This window comes from Myotis daubentonii, chromosome 3 (genome assembly GCF_963259705.1).
Source record: "Myotis daubentonii chromosome 3, mMyoDau2.1, whole genome shotgun sequence".
In the NCBI taxonomy this organism is placed as follows: Eukaryota; Metazoa; Chordata; class Mammalia; order Chiroptera; family Vespertilionidae; genus Myotis; species Myotis daubentonii.
In genome coordinates this window covers 134,027,022-134,048,693 of record NC_081842.1, presented here as the reverse complement: position 1 = coordinate 134,048,693, position 21,672 = coordinate 134,027,022, and the positions used below count along the sequence as shown (strand labels likewise).

The 21,672-nt window shown below is 41.7% G+C and overlaps 1 protein-coding gene across 2 annotated transcripts in view; it reads left to right on the top strand.

Annotated features, from left to right (window-relative positions):
- ELOVL2 (ELOVL fatty acid elongase 2) overlaps positions 1-21,672 on the top strand; it is an 84,242-nt gene that overhangs the window by 15,844 nt on the left and 46,726 nt on the right. The window contains exon 2 of one of the 2 annotated variants that reach the window (XM_059688599.1): positions 13,020-13,079. The exons of the other annotated variant lie outside the window; for it this stretch is intronic. The gene's annotated coding sequence lies outside the window, so the exon portion shown is untranslated. The remainder of the gene's footprint in view (positions 1-13,019; positions 13,080-21,672) is intronic. 2 annotated transcript variants of the gene reach the window in all.

The window sequence follows — 21,672 nt, the reverse complement described above, 5'->3', positions numbered from 1 at the left end:
GGGATCACTGGGCCAAATGGGAGTTCCATTTTTAACTTTTTGAGGAAACTTTATACTGTTTTCCATAGTGGCTGCACCAGTCTGAATTCCCATCAGCAGTGCATGAGGGTTCCTTTTTCTCCACATCCTCTCCAGCACTTGTTGTTTGTTGATTTGTTGATGATAGCCATTCTGACAAATGTGAGATGGTATAGCATTGTTGTTTTTTAAATAGTTCTTTACCTTCACTTCTTTATCTACATACATATCTCCCACCCCAACCATAGCCTAAAATGGTTGCCCATACGCAATTTCATAAGAACTCAATTGAATCCCACTTTGAGGAGCCCTTATCCTGAGCAGGGCAAAAGGTAAAACTTGATCCCAATGGAGATGAGTTTCTTGACATAGTTTGGTTATATTTTTCTTCAAGGTATGATTCATCTTCTCTACCTTCCCGGAAGCCAGAGGTCTCCATGCCATATGGAGTCTCCACTTGATTCCTAAAAATTTACTAACTTTCTGTATAATTCCTGAAACAAAAGCAGGTCTGTTATAGCTCTGAATGCTGCCAGGTACGCCAAAGATGGAATCATTTCCTTCAGAAAGGCTTTCACTACCTCGAGGATTTCTCAGTTCTAGTAGGATAGGCTTGTCCCCATCCTGAACAGGCATCAACAAAGACTAGCAAATATTTCCACCTTCGGACCCTTCATTGGGGTAAACTCTGTTTGCCAGTCCTCAAATGGGTATTGTCCTTGGTATTGTTCCACTTCTTTCTTTCTTTCTTTTTTTAATTTTGTTTTATTGCTTAAAGTATTACAAAGAGTATTACATATGTCTCCTTCCTCCCACCCCCCCACCTTGACATTCCTCCAGCCTCCCCTATTCCCCAGTGTCTTATGTCCATTGCTTATGCTTATATGCATGCATACAAGTCCTTCAGTTGATCTCTTACCCCATCTCCCACCCCCCAACCCTCCCGCTGTAGTTTGACAGTCTGTTCGATGCTGCTCTGCGTCTGTATCTATTATTGTTCATCAGTTTATAATGGTCTTCATTATCCATAAATGAGTGAAATCATGTGGTATTTTTCTTTCATTGACTGGCTTATTTCACTTAGCATAATGATCTCCAGTTCCATCCATGCTGTTGCAAACGGTAAGAATTCCTTCTTTTTTACAGCAGCATAGTATTCCATTGTGTAGATGTACCACAGTTTTCTAATCCATTCATCTGCTGATGGGCACTTAGGCTGTTTCCAGATCTTCGCTATGGTAAATTGTGCTGCTATGAACATAGGGGTGGATATATCCTTTCTGATTGTTTTTTCTGTTTTCTTGGGATATATTCCTAGAAGTGGGATCACTGGGTCAAATGGGAGTTCCATTTTTAACTTTTTGAGGAAACTCCATACTGTCTTCCATAGTGGCTGCACCAGTCTGCATTCCCACCAGCAGTGCACGAGTGTTCCCTTTTCTCCACATCCTCTCCAGCACTTGTCGTTTGTTGATTTGTTTATAATAGCCATTCTGACAGGTGTGAGATGATACCTCGTTGTTTTAATTTGCATCTCTCAGATGATTAGTGACTTTGAGCATGTTTTCATATGTCTCTTGGCTTTCTGAATGTCCTCTTTTGAAAGGTGTCTATTTAGGTCCTTTGCCCATTTTTTTATTTTTTTATTTGTATTTATTTATTTTTTTATTGGATAATGAATATCTTTATTTTTTTATTTTTTTATTTTTTTTTTTTGCTTAAAGTATTACAAAGGGTATTACATATGTGTCCATTTTATCCCCCCGCCCTAGACAGTCCCCTAGCCTCCCTTATCCCCCAGTGTCTTATGTCCATTGGTTATGCTTATATGCATGCATACAAGTCCTTTAGTTGATCTCTTACCCCCCTTCCTCCTGCCCCCCAACCCTCCCCGGCCTTCCCGCTGCAGTTTGACAATCTGTTTGAGGCAGCTCTGCCTCTATATCTATTATTGTTCAAAAGTTTATAATGGTCTCTATTGTCCATGAATGAGTGAGATCATGTGGTACTTTTCCTTTATTGACTGGCTCATTTCACTTAGCATAATGCTCTCCAGTTCCATCCATGACGTTGCAAATGGTAAGAGTTCCTTCCTTTTTACAGCAGCATAGTATTCCATCGTGTAGATGTACCACAGTTTTCTAATCCATTCATCTACTGATGGGCACTTAGGCTGTTTCCAGATCTTAGCTATGGTGAATTGTGCTGCTATGAACATAGGGGTGCATATATCCTTTCTGATTGGTGTTTCCGGTTTCTTGGGATATATTCCTAGAAGTGGGATCACAGGGTCAAATGGGAGTTCCATTTTCAGTTTTTTAAGGAAACTCCATACTGTCTTCCATAGTGGCTGCACCAGTCTGCATTCCCACCAGCAGTGCACAAGTGTTCCTTTTTCTCCACATCCTCTCCAGCACTTGTCGTTTGTTGATTTGTTGATGATAGCCAGTCTGACAGGTGTGAGATGGTACCTCATTGCTGTTTTGATTTGCATCTCTTGGATGATTAGTGACTTTGAGCATGTTTTCATATGTCTCTTGGCTTTCTGAATGTCCTCTTTTGAAAGGTGTCTATTTAGGTCCTTTGCCCATTTTTTGATTGGATTGTTTATCTTCCTTTTGTTAAGTTGTATGAGTTCCCTATAAATGTTGGAGATTAAACCCTTATCGGTGATAACATTGGCGAATATGTTCTCCCATGCAGTGGGCTTTCTTATTACTTTGTTGATGGTTTCTTTTGCTGTGCAGAAGCTTTTTATTTTGATGTAGTCCCATTTGTTTATTTTCTCTTTAGTTTCCAATGCCCTAGGAGTTGTATCGGTGAAGAAATTGCTTCGGCATATGTCTGAGATTTTGTTGCCTTTGGATTCCTCTAGTATTTTTATGGTTTCCCATCTTACATTTAAGTTCTTTATCCATTTTGAGTTTATTTTTGTGTATGGTGTAAGTTGGTGGTCTAGTTTCATTTTCTTGCATATATCTGTACAGTTTTCCCAACACCATTTATTGAAGAGACTATCTTGACTCCATTGTATGTTCTTGCCTCCTTTGTCAAATATTAATTGAGCATATTGGTTCAGGTCAATTTCTGGATTCTCTATTCCATTCCATTGATTTATATGTCTGTTTTTGTGCCAGTACCAAGCAGTTTTGAGAACTGTGGCTTTGTAATACAGCTTGATATCAGGTATTGAGAGCCCACCTACTTTGTTCTTTCTCAGGATTGCTGCAGCTATTTGAAGTCTTTTTTTATTCCAGATGAATTTTTGGAGAGTTCGTTCTAGGTCTGTGAAATATGTTGTTGGTATTTTAATGGGAAGTGCGTTGAATTTATAGATTGCTTTGGGTAGTATGGACATTTTAATGATGTTGATTCTACCAATCCATGAACATGATATGTTCTTCCATCTGTTTATGTCGTCTTCTATCTCTTTTTTCAACGTCCTGTAGTTTTCTGAGAAGAGGTCTTTTACCTCTTTAGTTAGGTTTATTCCTAGGTATCTTAATTTTTTTGGTGTGATGGTAAATGGGATTTCTTTTTTAGTCTCTGTTTCTGTAAGTTCACTATTGGTGTATAAAAATGCCATAGATTTCTTGGCATTTATTTTGTATCCTGCTACATTGCTGAATTCATTTATTAAGTCTAATAATTTTTTGATGGAGTCTTTAGGGTTCTCTATGTACAGTATCATGTCATCTGCAAATAGGACAGTTTTACTTCTTCTTTTCCAATTTGGATGCCTTTTATTTCTTCTTCTTGTCTAATCGCAATGGCTAGTACTTCCAGTACTATGACGAACAGGAGTGGTGAGAGGGGGCATCCCTGTCTTGTTCCTGTTCTTAGGGCAAATGGTGTTAGTTTTTGTCCATTGAGTATGGTGTTGGCTGTGGGTTTGTCATATATGGCTTTTATTATGTTGAGGTATGATCCTTCTATTCCCACCTTGCTGAGAGTTTTTATCAAAAATGGGTGTTGGATTTTGTCAAATGCTTTTTCTGCATCTATTGATATGACTATGTGGTTTTTTTCTCTCAATTTGTTTATGTGATGTATCATGTTTATTGATTTGTGGATATTGTACCATCCTTGCATCCCTGGGATAAATCCTACTTGGTCGTGGTGTATGATCTTTGTGAAGTACTGCTGGATCCAATTTGCTAAGATTTTGTTGAGGATTTTGGCATCTATGTTCATGAGGGATATTGGCCTGTAATTCTCTTTCATTGTGTTGTCTTTACCCGGTTTTGGTATTAGGGTGATGCTGGCTTCATAGAATGAGCTCGGAAGTGTTCCTTCCTCTTGGATTTTTTGTAGTAGTCTGAGGAGGATAGGTTTTAGTTCTTCCTTGAATGTTTGGTAACACTCCCCTGTGAAGCCGTCTGGTCCTGGGCTTTTGTTTCCTGGAAGCTTTTTGATGACTGCTTCAATTTCTTCCATAGTTATTTGCCTATTGAGATTTGTAGATTCTTCCTGATTGAGTTTTGGAAGGTTGTATTTTTCTAGGAATATGTCCATTTCCTCCAGGTTGTCTAGTTTGTTGGAGTAGAGTTGCTCATAGTATTTTTTAATAATCATTTGTATTTCTGTGGGGTCTGTTATTTCACCTCTATAATTTCTGATTTTGTTTATTTGGGTCCTCTCTCTTTGCTTCATGGTGAGCCTGGCTAGAGGTTCATCAATCTTGTTTATCCTTTCAAAGAACCAGCTCTTGGTTTCATCACTTATTTCTTTTGGTAGAGTACTGTGTTCGGGTTGTTGGCACATAACACATCTCCCTATTACCTTACATATGGCTTTAGAAATTATAGGAAATAACCATGTGTAATATGGTGGTTAATAATTTCCTTTCATAATGAGTGGCCTCATGGAAATGCTTCCAGATTGGCTCTACTAAATATTCAGCAAGTACTATAACTCCTTTCTTATTCTTTCTCTATTCACCATTGGGATTTTCTTCACCAAAAACCCCAGCTCTTAGCTTTCTCTAAGTCTGCAGTCGAATATTCAGGGTCAAATTGTGACAAGTCTAGAAGAGGTACCAAAGGCACTATAAATGTTCCTTTAGCCCCCTCTTTCACTGCTCAATCAGCCAGATTGTTTCCTTTAGCCATTTTAGTGTCCTCTTTCTGATGCCAGGGAAGACGTAGCCGCCACCTGTAAAGGTATCTGGACAGCTTCTAATAATTTTAAAATACCTGCTGCATGCTTAATCTCCTTCTCATTGGAGGTTAATAGTCCTCTTTCCTTCCAAAGGGAACCATGTGCATGCAAAATTAGGAAAGCATACCTCGAGTCAGTATATATATTCCCTCTCTTGGTGCGACAGTTCTAGTGCCCTCACCAGCGCAGTCAGTTCAGCTTTCTCAGCAGAAGTTACTGTTGATAAGGCCTTGGCCTCTACTATTCCTTCAAGAGTCACAACCGCATATCCAGACTTATGTTTCTTTTGTCCATATAACTGCTTCCATCTGCATATAGTCTGCCTCTTCTAGAGGCTGGTCCTGTAAATCATTTCTGCTACAATTATTTCAGCACAGTCGTGCATTAGCGTGGCCGAGTCAGGGGAATGGAAGCAGGATTTCACTTACAGTTTTGAGGGAGACATTGGGATTGCTGAGAATTGCTTGGTACCGCCATTCTTCCAGCAGTGAGCCACAAATTGCCTTTTTGCTCTAGCAGGGTCAGCCCTTGGTGGGGTGCATACGTGGCGATAGGCTGCCCCAAGGAAAACTCTCCAGCTTCCTGTAAAAGCTCACAGGCAGCTGCCACAGCTCTCAAGCAGGCTGGCCACCCCTGGACAGAGTGATCCGGTTTCTTTGACAAGTATGGGATGGGTTGTGGAATGTCACTAAGCCTGTGATGAGGACTCCGAGGGCAACATCCTGCCTTTCATGAATCATCTGGCGTATTCCTTCTAGGGTCTCTTTCCACAAGGGATACTGCCTCTTATTGGCAGTCCCTGCCTCTGACTTTAACAGGGGAGGTTTGTTTAGCCCTCCCTGGCTTTGTTTTTCTGCTTAGGGACTTCTTTCTTCAGTCCCTCGGGGATGTACCTCGTACAATGTTCTGAGAGAGTAAGGCCATTCTCATTAGGGTCCCAGTTGGGCTCAGGTAATGATATTGCCTTAATAGGGTCAGGAGCCCCATCTGGATTTTCTTGGTGCAGTCTCCGAGCCTTTTCATTTGCCTTATCCAATACCAGCTTCCACTCATTCCCCCATAAGCAAAATATTTAGTAAGGTGTGTGTATCTTCCCAATTAGGATGGTGGGTGGCAAAAATTGATGCAACCAAGTCAGTCATTTTAGTAGAATCATCCCTATAAGACTTGTGTTTTCCAGTTTAACAGATCTAATGTAGAAAATAATATCCTGCAGGCCGGCCCTCTAGCCTCCTCCATTGGAAGTCTTCGCAGAGGGTTTTGCCCTGTCCAGTAGGGGCTTGTCCTTCGCCGAATTTGGTTCCCTGGTGGGTTTAGGACAGAGAGACCAGTTCAGGCTCACCTCCTCTGGCTCTCGTAGCTGCATATGGAAGAAGACCCCCCCCCCCACACACACACACACACCAGGGCTGGAGGGGCTGTGGGAACCCTGACCATGCTCACAGTAGTCATAACATCCAGATCTTCCTGGTCCCTGTCTTCTGGGCTTCTGCTCTCTACCACAGGCAAATTCCCTTTTCTCTGGACCATTAATCTATTTCCTTTAATCCTGCATCTTGATTATGTAAAGCCATTAAAGCTTGCACATAAGGTATTTCATCCTATTTCCCTAATCTTTGACCAAACAACTCTGATTGAGTATAGTATAGTATAGTATAGTATAGTATAGTATAGTATAGTATAGTATAGTATAGTATAGTAATTTAAAGAGCCATTCAGCGGCCAGCGCTTTCCTGAGTCCAGATTATACATAAACCAAGCAGTATGACAATAACCATCACTCTTGGCTTGCCTGGTGTTTGAACTTGTCTCTGAATCTTTGCAAGTTCTTTCCTAGAGCAGACTGGAATTTCTAGAATATCAATTTTAATGAAAAATATATGTATCCAAATAGAACATAGTTATTATTATTTCATTGGGCAAAACTTCCCGTGTGATTTCAAGCATATTAAATAGGCCTAATTAGTTTTTTTAAAAAAAAAAACAAAACAAAAAACAACACCTCTTTTTTAAGGAGAAAGAACAAATCTTTAAGGTATTCCAGGCCCCCATTGGAATACTTCAAAGTTATTTCTCAGTTTAAAAAAGTCTCTTAAAATTTAAACTTTGGGAAGGTTGCCAAACTTAACCAAAAGATCATAACATCAACTTATTGTAAACCTGGGTAAAACAAACACATATTTTATGGCAGTGACTTTAAAAGATGTCAATAAAACTTAAACTGGTTTTAATATTAATATTTTGTGCAGACCACAGGATCCTGCTTATTAATCTAATGTAAGTATTTAATTTCTTTAGGCCAATAAAATATTACACCCTAGTTATACCATCTGGAGGCAGAAAACACACCACATATGGTAAAAATCATTTTCTTTTTAGTCATAGTTTTATAAGCCAAAACTTGCCCGAAAGGGCTATTTCCCGGAATGGAGGCTCTTCCCCCCATCCTACCTGATGGAGCTCTGTAAGATCACACAAACCAAACCAGAAGGGACCTTAATTCCTGCTGACTGACCTAAGTCATAACCCGGGACTGTAATCCTGAACCAGAAAGCACAGCAATTCAATTGAAAGTGAAGGCAGCCCGGCCGGTGTGGCTCACATGGTTGAGCAGTGTCCCATGCACCAGGAGGTCACCCGTTTGATTCCCGGCCAGGGCACATGCCCTGGTTGCCAGCTCAATCCCCCTCTTGTGGGAGGCAGTCGATTGGTGTTTCTCCTGATCAATCTTTCTGTCTTTCTCTCCCTTTCCTTTCCTCTCTGAAATCAATAAAAACATCTTTTATTGAAAGTGAAGGGTTGGAGAGAGTTCCCAAATGAAATCACTCGGCGGATGCTGGGGAGTCTCCAAATCCACACTCCAGGGCCCTCCAGTCCAGGCAACCAGTGGGACTCTCTGCCAAACTTACTGGCGAGTCCTGAAGCTATCCCACCAGAGTTGCCAGAATATGAAACGAGAAAAGTTGGCATTCATGGTACCTGTCACTACCAGAACCAATAAGTGAGATAAGAACTGAATCTTTATGGGCACTTTATTCAGATGGCAGAGATCTAAGAAGATGGTGGGTTATGTGCTCTAAGGACAGTTTTACATCTTATCTCAAGCCGACCATTTTTACAAGGAGAAGAAGAGTAGGTAAAGAATTTGGAATTCAGGGAAACAGGATAATCAGATAAAAGCTGCAGTCCGGTGATTTTCCTAGCATCCCTTTATCTGCATCCTGGGTAGCGGACATTCTCTCCCTGGAGCACAATGGCTCAGATACCATTTTAAAAAAAATGTTTTATTGATTTTAGAGAAAGAGGAAGGGAGAGAGAGAGGGAGGGAGGGAGAAGCACATCAGCTGCCTCCTTCATGCCCCCTACTGAGGATCACGTCCACAGCCAGGTGCATGTGCCCAATCAGGAATCAAACCAGTGACCTTTTGGGACAGTGTTCAACCAACTGAGCCACATCAACCAAGAGCTCAGATACCATTTTGATCATTTCCAGTCTTCCTGGGACAGACACAAAGGTTCCTGGAATACTAACTTTCTAAATGCATTAATTACCAAGCCTATCCTATATAATAAACGGCTAATATGCAAATCGACCGAATGGCAGGACGACTGGTCGCTATGAAGCACACTGACCATCAGGGGGCAGACACTCAACACAGGAGCTGCCCCCTGGTGGTCAGTGCGCTCTAAGGAGCAGTGAGCCCAGCTTCTGGCTGAGCAAGCACCGCTGAACCAGAAGCTGGGCTCACAGCTGGCGAGCACAGCAGTGTTGGCAGGAGCCTCTCCCGCCTCCGCTGCAGGTGGGCGGTAAGGAGCGAGGGGTCCCGAACTGTGAGAGGCCCGGACTGTGAGAGTGATGTCTAACTGCCAGCTTAGAGTAAATAATCTAAGCTGGCAGGCAGATATCCTCCGAGGGGTCCTGGACTGCAAGAGGGCACAGGCAGGGCTGAGGGACCCACCTCCCCTGCCCCCCAATGCACAGATCTCATGCACCAGGCCTCTAGTTAACTATAAATAAAGCTACAAATTTTTAACTTCTTGAATTCCCCATCAATTCTTCTTTTACATTGGTGGGTACAGGATTGTTCATAATTAACATTTGCAGCATATAAGATGGTATATGAGCAACAACAATGTGGTCTCATGCTCTGGTGCCTGCAATGTGCCTTCAAGAGATCTGGAAAAGATTACTCTGATGTTGCAAAGGTATGTTATCTTAGATACACAAAGACAATAGACAATTCCAAAATTAAAGATTGACCTTTGTCAAGGAAGCTATAGGCCTAGGACATAACTGTGACCATCTCTTAGTGAAGAATTTTTATATTCAGACCACTCTGTGTGGTTACTTTGGACTCTGGGTTTGTAAGCCTGCCATGCAGGCCCCTCCTGAGCTTGTCAGGTGTAATATGTGGTCCCTTTTTTTTGTCCACTAGACTACAGCGTGTAAACTGTCAATAAATCCTGTTACTTCTTCAATTTTTCATAAGCTGAGTACATATAGAGGCTTTTGTATGAGTGAAGAGTATGGCCAATGACAAAATTTCATATTAATCCAGTGATCATGCTGGAATCACATAAATAACAGCACCAAAGTATATTTATTTTACTGATCCTAAAACATAGTTGAGCATCCTGAGCATATTAATGTCATATTTATAATACTTGTCTTATAAAAATCTTTGTTTCTAGGTAAATGACAAGTCAACAGCAGTTAATTCAGTCATCATAAGAAGAGAGCTTGTCGTCCCCATCCCCTCCCCACCCCCCGTAAATAAGGTTCTAAGCCACAAAACTTGTTTCAGAGTCAAGATGCACCTGAGTTTCTTAATTTACATTCTGGTGCTTTCAGCCTTACTATGATGATTAGTGACTTGGTAGTGAAGTAGTAATCTTTACAGTGGCTAAATGTACTGGAATTCCCTTCAAGAGATTCCAGGGAATTGAGAAAGTCCATTTTGGTTAAATAGGGTTTTTAATTAATACACAGAGTGGGGCAAAAGTAGGTTTACAGTTTGTATGGAAAAGAATACAGTAATCTATAATAAAAGCATAATATGCTAATTAGACCGGACTACCTTCCAGACGAAGGCTGGGCTGCAAGGGAAGCCCAGGTCCCAGGTGCTGGGGGATGGAAGGCCTACTCTTGCACGAATTTTGTGCATCGGGCCTCTAGTTTATAAATAATAATGCAAGAATAAACTCTGTTTTGCATACTCATAGATGGAAAGCTACTTCTGCCCCCCCATATAATACTGAGTTTCTTTTCAGTCATCCTGCTAAGTGCACACAAGCTACCCATATGGGTGTGACATGAATATGTTTTATTCTAAAAGCTAAAATAACCATCGTTGTCATCGAGTTATATAGCTTTCTCTGTGAATACGTTTAAGTGACTCCTGAATTAGAGTATTCCAGAGGCTAAGGGAATAGCAAGCTGGAATGAACAAGAAGGTGAAAATAAGACTGATCCTCACTCCAGTCCTTCAAAGGGAAGAGTTAAGGAAAGTAGTGAATTAAAAATATATAATTTATTATTGTAAGGTTTTCCCCTCTGATTTTTACCAGCTGCTACCTAATAAGTCTCTTGGTGGACTTAAGAGTTGTATACTAATGAGACAATGGACATAAAGAAATACTAATAAAGAGCTTCCATTTCCCCACAATTCCTAGTTTGTCTAGTGAAACAAAGGAGGCTCTCTATTTAAGAATCAGTTTCTTGGTGGTTGTCCCAGAGATCTGTAATATAATACTTCTTTCCCAAGTTCAGGATTAATGTATGAGTTGCCTTGTCCCTCCTGTTACAGCCAAGAAGGATCACAAAGGATTTCCTGCCACATGCTGCCCAGTTGGATCGTGGGAGCCCTGCTCAGCATTATCTGACCTTTTTGCCCAGATCGCTATGGGCCTCAGGAGTCATTTACATTTTCATCCGAAGGGCTGTGTTAAAGTTACGCAAATGAGACTTTCTCCTTTGAAAAACAAACAAGAAACTCATAGTCTAACATCTCCTTCTTTAACTTTTGTAATATGTTTTAAATTCAACACACATGTATTTTCACATAATCAGACCAGTAAAATTTAAGTCTTTATTTTCTGAGATTAATTTCGGCCATCATTTGAGAAACGATAAATTCCACTAATCAAGTGAGATCACTAACAAAGTGGAAGCCATCCTCTCATAACTATTGCAATTTCTCTTTCCACTGTATCTTCCTGAAAACATCTGTATCTTAAAGAAAACTCAGAAGTGTTTCTCACCCACTCCTTCCCCTGCCCAGAGTCACTGCCCAATAGTGTTACTGAATTATCCTTTCTTTTTTAGAGGTTAGGAGAGAAAACACTATAAATGGTTTATAGATGCATTAGCTATAGTAGTTAACATTCTCTATAATGATACAATTCTAAAATCTATATTTAAAAGAAAAAAAATAATCTTTGAGTGCTGAAAGGCTAAAACTAGGTAAAGACTTCTGCCAAGAAAATATTTTACAATTATTAGATCATGAAAAGAACAATTAGTACACTTTGTGTATGGTTCTTTATTTTCTCGAAGTCAACTAGTTTCTAACAGAAGGATAGATTGATGTACACACTTTTTGTTGTTAATCCTCACCCGAGGATATTTTTTCCATTGACTTTTTTTAGAGGGAGGTGAGGTGGAGTGGAGAAAGAGAGAAGAGAGAGAGAAACATCCATGTGAGCAACATTGGTTGGCTACCTCCCATACTTGCTTTTAAAAGAAAATTTGCTAATATTCTCTTAAATTATTTATATGACAAAATGGTTGTGTTCTAAGTCCATTTTAATTTTTATTTATATTGTTTTAAGTAGACATTTATTCACTTTAACATGTTTCTTATACCCTGCTAAGAATTACACTGAAGATAAGCATTCAAAAGAATAACTTGCTTACATGCAGTTGAACTAAAAAATCATTGAACAAATGAAATCACGGAAGTAACCTAACTTACCAAACAGAAATTACTGTGTTAATTTAAAAGGCTGCAGATTTCAGTTTCACTGATTTCAGTTCTATCTGCCCAGTTCATTTCCAAATTATGCATCAGCTCTACATACTTCAGATATTGGCACCATGTATTAAGCTAAAAAATATTAATTTAGTTATCACTTTATTATTGTTTTATATTTATTTCCAGTAGTAGCTTCAAAAGTTTTATATAGGCAAAGAATGAAACAGCTGTTTGGTTGGAAGGGATGAAGGGGGAAGGGCTTGAAACCTCTATTATTTAGCACTTGAAAGAAAATTGAGAGAATACAACAAAATGCTTTCTATTTTCCATCGCGTAGAAATGATTTATCAATAAGAAAAAAGGATAGTAGTACTTCATAAAAGTGCTCATTTAGCAGAATTCAAAACAGTAGTCAAGAGGAACCCAGAGCAGATTGTGACATGCAATGATAATTTTTTAAAAAAATGGGGGTCAGAGACTTACATTTACATAATTGTCTTTTGATGCAATATTTTGGCAAAGGCAATGGGCTTAGTCACAAGTGGTGTATAATGGTAATAAATTGTTTTTGTCTCTGCCTCTTCCTATCTGTAAAATAGATAATACTTGTCAGCTCTTTCTTTCCGCTCCTCCCCTCCCATAAATTTGTTTTCTTTCTATCAGTCCAGTATATTGGGAGACCACTTGGGCTGATGATTGAGTGTTGATGGATTAATTAACATGAATTATGGTGATATCCCAGAAGATATTTAAAAATAACATGATATCCAAATACCAAAACTCATAAAATTCAAGTGGCCATCAAAAAAGGCCACTTTACACAGCTCAGGCTGCATTTCGCCATTTGATGATTTCTTTTCCTCTTAGAGCCTGCTAAGGATGTTCAGTTTGATTTGACATTATCTGGATTAAAATGCTAAGGGAAAGGTATGATTTTCTTTTACCTCTTAAGACTAAGCAGTGAAGTATAGATCAGCTGTCACTTTATGATAATGCACTGTCGAACAGAAAAGTATGTGGTAATTTCATTCACCAGGGAAATAATCTGGGCTGCTCAGTAAATCCTTATGTTGGATGGTTTATTAACTTGAAAGAAGGAAAATATAAAATAGCCTATCCATATGACTCACAGATTGTCTCTTGCTTTGTATTAGCAGTAAAGGAATATTTTTTATTTTACCATGTATATACTAAAATACTGTAAATATTTTAGAATAGGTAAACTAGAATATATAGAAATGGACCAGATAGGTATGATAATTGCTTAAAAGGTTAGAAATAAAACCTGGCACATGTTTTTTTCCAAGAAATCATTAAAAGCTTTCCTTTGTTTTTCCATTGAAAAGGATACCACTTGTACATGCAGAATAGCCAACCTGCTTCCCCTCTGGTCAGTACTTGATAACCAAAGCACATACAAACAGAATCTCCTTTCATCACTGTGGTTAATTGTGAAAGAGCTTTATTCTCCGCCATGTCCCCAAATTCAAAAACTGGTACAGTTCCAGTGTGTCCTGAATAGAGCTATCTGGCTTTGGATTAAATCTCCAAGGAGTTTTGTATTCACTCCCTACTTCCTGTGGAAGTAGAAGTTGTAATGATCATTACAAATATCTTGAATTGCGCCCTTAGCAGCCTTGTTAGCCTTTTTTGTTCCTCAAATATTTAGTATTGAGTCACTGAATGACTTTATTTTCTAATTTTGAAATGGACATGTTTTGTTTTTCTGTACAGCGGATTTCATTTTTACTCACGTGGAATTAAGGCAAGTTATTTAATATCTTTTAATGAGATCAGAATGTTCTAAAAGAAATGTTTTTGGATTTTATTTCCATACTCTTGGAGAGAAGGCCTTAACTTGCAAAATGATTGGGAAGAAACTAATACTCATTATTAAGAATACGTATTTGTTTAGTTAGATTTCAGTTTCCTTAAACTTAATAAATTTCTATGTAACTAATAGATTTACAAATCATTTAAGCTATGTGGATACATTTTAAAGTGTTTGAAGTCTATTTTTGAGACTTAAGTCAGATATACTTGTCTCATATCTTTGTTAACCGGGGACAGATCTGAGCAGTAGCTCACTGTACTTTGTATATACTAGTATACGTTTTGTGTGTCACTGGTTCTTTCCCTACCTCCTCACAAATTCCCTGCACTGTGCTCTACCCATAACATATACTCATACCCAGACAGTCTTTTCAGGACTTCTTATGGGTTGTTCATGAATAACTGGTCGGTTAGTTCATACATTTGTGCAGATAGTTCTCTTGTCTTGTTCAGATACCCTCTCGCTGGGTGAGGCTGATGTTGCACTATACGTGTGGAGTGCTGATAGCCTGCTGAGCACTGCTGCTTGGCAGAGGGTCACAGTTGCTTTTATCAGGTATCCCGGACTGTGCTGGGCACCACTGCGGATGCAGAGGAGCATGCAGGAACCAGATTCCACACAGGATTTTGTGCAAAAGTTGAGGAGAATACCTGTCTCTTCTTTTCTGTTGAGATCACATAAAGCCTCTCTTGCAATCCCAATCTACACTAATAAAAGACAAACATGTAAATTGACCGTACCTTTGCTACACCTTAAGCCATGCCCACCAGCCAATCAGAGCAACTATATGCAAATTAACCCAACCAAGATGGCGGCCAGCAGCCACGGAGCTGAAGCCAGCAGGAGGCTTGGTTGCTCCAGTGATGGAGGAAGCCAAGCTTCCTGGCCAGCTCTGAGCTCCACTGAAGGCAACAGAGTTTCAATTATAGAAGGTAAATAAACCCCAGATACCTGCTTTCAGCCGGCAATGGCCACAGAGCTGGAGTGAGCAGGAGCTGGCTCTGAGCTCCACTGAAAGCAACAAAGTTTCAGTTATAGAAGGTAAATAAATCCCAGAATAAAAAGAAAAAAAGGAGAGGCTGGGAGCTTCTGTCGCCAGGAGGCTTGGCCAGCCTGCAAACACCCATAAGCCCCTCACCCAGGCTGGCCAGGCACCCCAGCAGGACCCCCACCCTGCCTGATCTGGGACACCCTTCAGGGCAAACCCACTGGCCACCACCCGTGCACCAGGCCTCTATCCTATATAATAAAAGGGTAATATGCAAACTGACCCTAACAGCAGAAAGACTGGGAATGACTGGTCACTATGACACACACTGACCACCAGGGGGCAGATGCTCAATGCAGGAGCTGCCCCCTGGTGGTCAGTGCGCTCCCATAAGCCAGGCTGACGGCTGCCAGTACAGCGGTGGTGGTAGGAGCCTCTCCCGCCTCCTCAGCAGCACTAAGGATGTCTGACTGCAGCTTAGGCCCGCTCCCCGCTGGCAAGTGGACATCCCCCGAGGGCTCCCGGGCTGCCAAAGTGATGTCTGACTGCCAGCTTAGGCCCAGTTTCCCAGGGAGCAGGCCTAAACCAGCAGGTGGTCAACCCCCAAGGGGTCCCAGACTGTGAGAGGGCACAGGCCAGGCTGAGGGACCCCCCTGAGTGCACAAATTTTTGTGCACTGGGCCTCTAGTATCATATCAATTTAAGTGCATCCCATTCTTTTTCATCACTACCCACAGGTATCGCTAGCCATGAAGAATGTCAAGCAATAAGCTTTTTACCCTCTGAACGTTATTCCTCTCATGTCCAAAGCTTTGTTACTGAGACATCCTTGTCAGTATCTGACCACTCCATCAGTGCATCTCCTTAGGTGGGCTCCCTCCCAAGATGTTGCTCAGGCTCTAGCATGAAGTACTAGTAGACTGCCCCACCATTTTGCAGAGAATTCTGAAGACATCTCATGCTGTATAGTTATAGCAGGTGGCTGAATGTGTGCACTCCCTCTGGCATATTAGAAAACTATTTAAAATACATGATTGAAAAAAAAATAAAATACATAATTGAAATTGGTAATTTTAAACATTGGTATTTTTCTCTTAAAATCTAAAAAAAAAAGATATTTTAAGTGTTCTACTAGTTGGTTTCTGCTGAGCCAAGGCTCTACATTTTTAGAATTACTGCTGTCTCATTATCCCTCTTCTTTAAAGTACAGTTATACTTTAACAAAGCTCTTTCAGTGTCTCTGTCCTCTCTTCCTACTCCCCAATGCTCTTTATTTGCCATGTGTATATTTATATATACATAATCCTGGAAGCACTCTAAACCTGTCAAAGATGAGTATCAGCTCGGCTGGTGTGGCTCAGTAGTTGAGTGTCAACCTATGAACCAGGAGGTCGTGGTTTTTCCCCACAACCCGGCCTCGGTCCCTGTGTAGGGCGTGCAGAAGTCAACTGATCAATGATTCTCTCCCATTGATGTTTCTCTCTCTCTTTCCCTCTCTCTTTCTTTCTGAAAACAATAAAAAGATTGTGTGTGTGAGTGTGTGTGTGTGTGTGTGTGTGTGTGTGTGTGTGTGTGTGTGTGTAGAAAAGGATAATATGCTAAGTGTCCGACCATCCAGGTAATGACATCATGTAGCAGTGTCCAGCTTCCTCTCCCTAGCAACTAGCCTCCTTGCAGTTTCTTCAGCCCAGGAACATGACTTACTTTATAGCCAGGTGGAAATATTTCACACTGTAACCAAATGTCTGAAGCGTTTTCATGTGCCTCATCTCATTTGATCCTCTCAGAAGTCCTGGAGTAGGTAGATAGGAGACTCAGTAGAATCCTATTTTCTTGTCATTAGCCAGAAAATGGAGATTTAGAAAGCTTAGAAACTTGACCTGACTGAAAAGAAGAAATGGTGGACCTTAAAAATGACTTCAGGTTTTCTCACTGAGCAGAAAATAGTCAAACACTGCTGCAGTTCAATATTTTACCTTTTGTTCTCCCTGCGTGATCTACAATAATAATCTGCTTCGTGTTAATATTTACTGCTGTGTTCCTGACAATTACCTGAAAAAGAAGTTGGGGTGCTTCACTGGGCTGTAAAAAGTTTAGCTAAATCAGAAAGCGGGTATAATTAAGCAAGTTTATTCTATATCTATTAAAGGCTAAGTTGACTCACGTATGCGTGATACATATAAAACTCTCGCTGGCACCAATCACATGCATGTGTTTCCACCTGTCATGTCTGTCATTGTCAATCATGAATTTGGTTGATACTTCTATTATAGAGAAAGGACAAATAGCAGTCTATATATATAAAAGCCTAAGTGACCATTGCAACTGAAACAACCAAATGGATGATCGAACAGGCTGCGTGGGGCGACCAGGCCAGCATGGGGGGTTAGTGAGAGATGACCAAATGACTGAGCAGCGGGCTGCATGGGGCAACCAGGCCGGCAGGGGGTGCAGGACAGCGGGGCGGGGGAGCAGTGAGAGGCGACCAGACTACTGAACAGGCTGCGTAGGGTGACCAGGCCGGCAGGGGGGACAGTGAGGGGCGACCAAATGACCAAACAGCAGGCTGTGTGGGGCAACCAGGCCAACAGGGGGGCAATTGCGGGTGACCAAGCCATCAGGGGGCAGAGTTGGGGGTGACCAGGCCAGCAGGGGGGGCAGTTAGGGGCGATCAGGCAGTTGAGCAGTTAGGAGCCAGTGGTCCTGGATTGTGAGAGGGCTGTCCGATATCCCCTGAGGGGTCCTGGATTGGAGAGGGTGCAGGCTGGGTTGAGGGACCCCCCCCCATCTGCACGAATTTCATGCACTGGGCCTCTAGTATTAAAATATTTCTTCTAATTAATTTCCTTTCCGTGTGCATGAATTCATGCAAAGGGCCACTTGTGTGTATATATATAAAGACAAGTACTATCAAAGTATCAAAGGAAAAAGAGGTCAAAAGTGGACACCTGAAGTTTGCTATCCCCATTCCTGGTATTGGTATGATTTTGGCAAATTTATTCATTACTAAATGCATTCTCCAAATGCTTTATTGAGTTACAGTCTAGCGTGTGCCAGGTACAGAGGACCTTGACAAGTTTGGGAAAAGGAGAGTTGTCAGGGAAAACCAAAAGATGATTAGGAGCCATCCAGGCAAAAGGAAGAACATCTGCAGGGCACTCTACTCTCTCCTTCTCTGACTTTGACTTTTTTCCAGCCCACATATTTGTCTTTCTCTGACTTACTTCACTTAGCATAATTTCCTCAAGGCTCATCCGATTTGTTGGAAATGGAAGGATTTCCTTCTTTTTTGATTGCTGAATGATCTTCCATTGTATAGACATACTATAGTTTCTTTACCCATTCATCTGTCAGTGGACACTTAGGTCCTATCCATGTCTTGGCTGTTGTAAACAATGCTGCAGTGAACATGAGGTGCGGATATCTCTTCCAGATTTCATTTTCTTTGAACATATACTCAGAAGTGGAATTGCTGGATCATTTCAAAAAATTTTAGAGTGCTGGGGGGTGGGAGTGGCCAGGGAGAGGTCAATGGGGGGAAAAGGAGACATATGTAATACTTTCAACAATAAAGAATTTAAAAAGTCATGCAAAGGAAGAGTCTGAATCCAAGAATACTATACCCAGCGAGGCTATCAATCAAAATTGAGGGTCAAATCAGGAGCTTCACAGACAAAAACGGTCTACGGGAGTTTATTACAACCAAACCAGCAATGCAAGAAATGCTAAAGGGTCTGCTGTAAATAGAAAAAACAGGAAACAAAGAAGGAATGCAGCGGTAAAGAACAAAAATGGCAACTAACAAGTTTCTATCAATAATAACTTTAAATGTAAATGGATTAAATTCCCCAGTCAAAAGGCATAGGGTAAATGAGTGGATAAGAAAACATGACCCATATATCTGCTGTCTACAGGAAACCCACCTCAGAAAAAAAGACGCACACAGACTGATGGTGAAGGGATGGAAAAAGAATTTAAGTTTTAAAAAAATTTTAGAGTAAGTAGATAAAGTTATTTAAGAGGCTCACTAAAATTTTGATAGGAATTGTATTAAATATATAGATTAACTTGAAGAGAATTAACAACTTTATTCAGAAAAAAAATACAAAATGTCTCTGCATTTATTTATACCATTGTCTATGTCTTTTATAAAATTTTAAAGTTTTCTCTGAAGAATTTATGTATTATTGGTTAACTTCTAGATTTTTACAGTTTTGTTACTATTGGTTTTTAATTGATTATTGCTAACGTAGAAAGATGATAATGGGTTTTTTAATCCTGTGTCTAGTAATCTCGCTGAATTCTTATTAGGTCTGACAGTTTATTTGTTGATTCTCTTGGTTGTTTTAAGTTGATGATTCTATTGTTAGCAAAAAGAAATATATTATCTCCCCCCTTCCAATACCTGTATCTTCTGTTTTTCATTCTTCATAGTATTGGCCAGTATCTTCAGTACACATTAGACATAGCAATGAAAGTCCACATCCTTGCCTTATTTTCAGTTTTTTTAGAGAATGCAGCTGAAGTTCTGACATTAAATAAAATGTTTGCTGTCAGTTTTTGGTATCTTTACCAAGTTAAAGACATGTCCTTCTAGTCAGAATTTGCGCTGAGGTTTTTTTTAAATTGAGATATTATATTGGTTTCAGATGTGCACCATAATGATTCAATATTTCTATGTACTGGGGAACAATAACCCCAGTAAGTCTAGTTAACTAACTATGTGTGATTATGGATGTTTTCTTGTTATGAGAACTTTTAAGACTTTAAAAACTTTCAAATATACAATATAGTATCCTACCTAATAAAAGAGAAACATGGTAATTAGCGTATGTCCGCTACCCTTCCCATTGGCTAATCAGCGAGATATGCAAATTAACTGCCAGCCAAGATGGCGGCCGGCAGCCAGGCAGCTTGAAGCTAACATGAGGCTTGCTTGCTTCAGTGACGGAGGAAACCAATGTTCCCCGCCTGCCTTGCCGGCCTCTGAGCTTGCAGTTTGAAACATTGTTACAAATATAGAAGCTAAACAAAACCCCAGAAACCTGCTTTCAGCCAGCCGGGATCTCAGAGCTGGAGTTGATACAATGTTTCGATTATAGAACCCAAACAAACCAGATACCTGCTTTCAGCAGGAGAGGCCTCAAAGCTGGAGCCAGAGCTAAAGCTGGCCCAGAATAAAAAAAAAAAAAAAAGGAGCAGTTGGGAGCTTCAGTCACTCGCCAGCCTGAAAACAGCCCTCAGCCCCTCACCCAGACTGGCCAGGAACCCCAGTGGGGACCCCCCACCCTGAAGGGTGTGTGACCAGCTGCAAACAGCCATCATCCCCTCACCCAGGCTGGCCAGGCACCCCAGTGGAGACCCCCACCCTGAAGGGTGTGTGACCAGCTGCAAACAGCCATCATCCCCTCATCCAGGCTGGCCAGGCACCCCAGTGGGGACCCCCACCCTGATCCAGGACACCCTTCAGGGCAAACCAGCCAGCCCCCACCCATGTACCAGGCCTCTATTCTATATAGTAAAAGGGTAATATGCCACCCAGCACCGGGATCAGCGGAGCTTAGAGGCCTCCCGGCACCGGGATCAGTGTGACAGGGGGCAGCGCCCAAACCCCCTGATCACCCTGTGCTCTGTGTGTGACAGGGGGCGGGGCCACAACCTCCCTATCGGCCCTGCTCTGTTCATGACAGGGGAAGGCACCCCAACCCCCTGATCAGCCCTGCTCTGTGCCTGATAGGGGGGAGCTCCCCAACCCCCAATTGCCCTGCGGCTCTGTGTGTGACAGGGTGCGGCGCCCCAACCCCCCCTCCACGGGCCCTGCTCTGTGTGTGATGGGGTAGAGCCATAACCTCCCCATCGGCCCTGCCCTGAGTGTGACAGTGGCGGTGCCCCAACCCCCTGATCAGCCCTGCTCTGTGGGTGATAGAGGGCAGCGCCCCAACCCCCTGATGGTCCCTGCTCTGTGCATGACAGGGGGCAGCGCCCCAATCCCCTGATTGGCCCTGCTCTGTGCGTGACAGGGGGCAGTGCCCCAACCCCCTGATTGGCCCTGCTCTGTGCGTGACAGGGTACGGAGCTCCAACCCCTCTAATGGGCCCTGCTCTGTGCGTGACAGGGGGCAGCTCCCCAACCCCCTGATTGGCCCTGCTCTGTGCGTGACAGGGGGCGGTGCCCCAACTCCCCAATCGGCCCTGCTCTGAGCCTGACCAGGGGCTGCACCTAAGGATTGTGCCTGCCCTCTGCCACCCGGGAGCAGGCCTAAGCCAGCAGGTCATTATCTCCCGAGGGGTCCCAGACTGCGAGAGGGCACAGGCCGGGCTGAGGGACTCCCCCCCCCCCCCGAGTGCACAAATTTTTGTGCACCGGGCCTCTAGTTAATTATAATCACTATACTGTCCTACAGTGTCAGCATTACCCAGAGTGCAAATGTAAGCAGTCCCATTTTCTTCATCAGCTGAGGATCCTGAGATGGACTATAGCACAAGACATATATACATGTGCCTTTCCTCTGCTGTCCAGCCCTGAAACCTTTCAATATGCAGTCATAAAAACACTGATTAATTGTTACTGAACTTTATTTTAGTTCACATTTCACACAGCAGTGCCACTGGAGCTTGCAGTCTCAATTTTCACATCTGTAAACTGGGAACAATACCCAATTTGCAAAGCTGTTGTAAAAATCATAGCAAATATATATC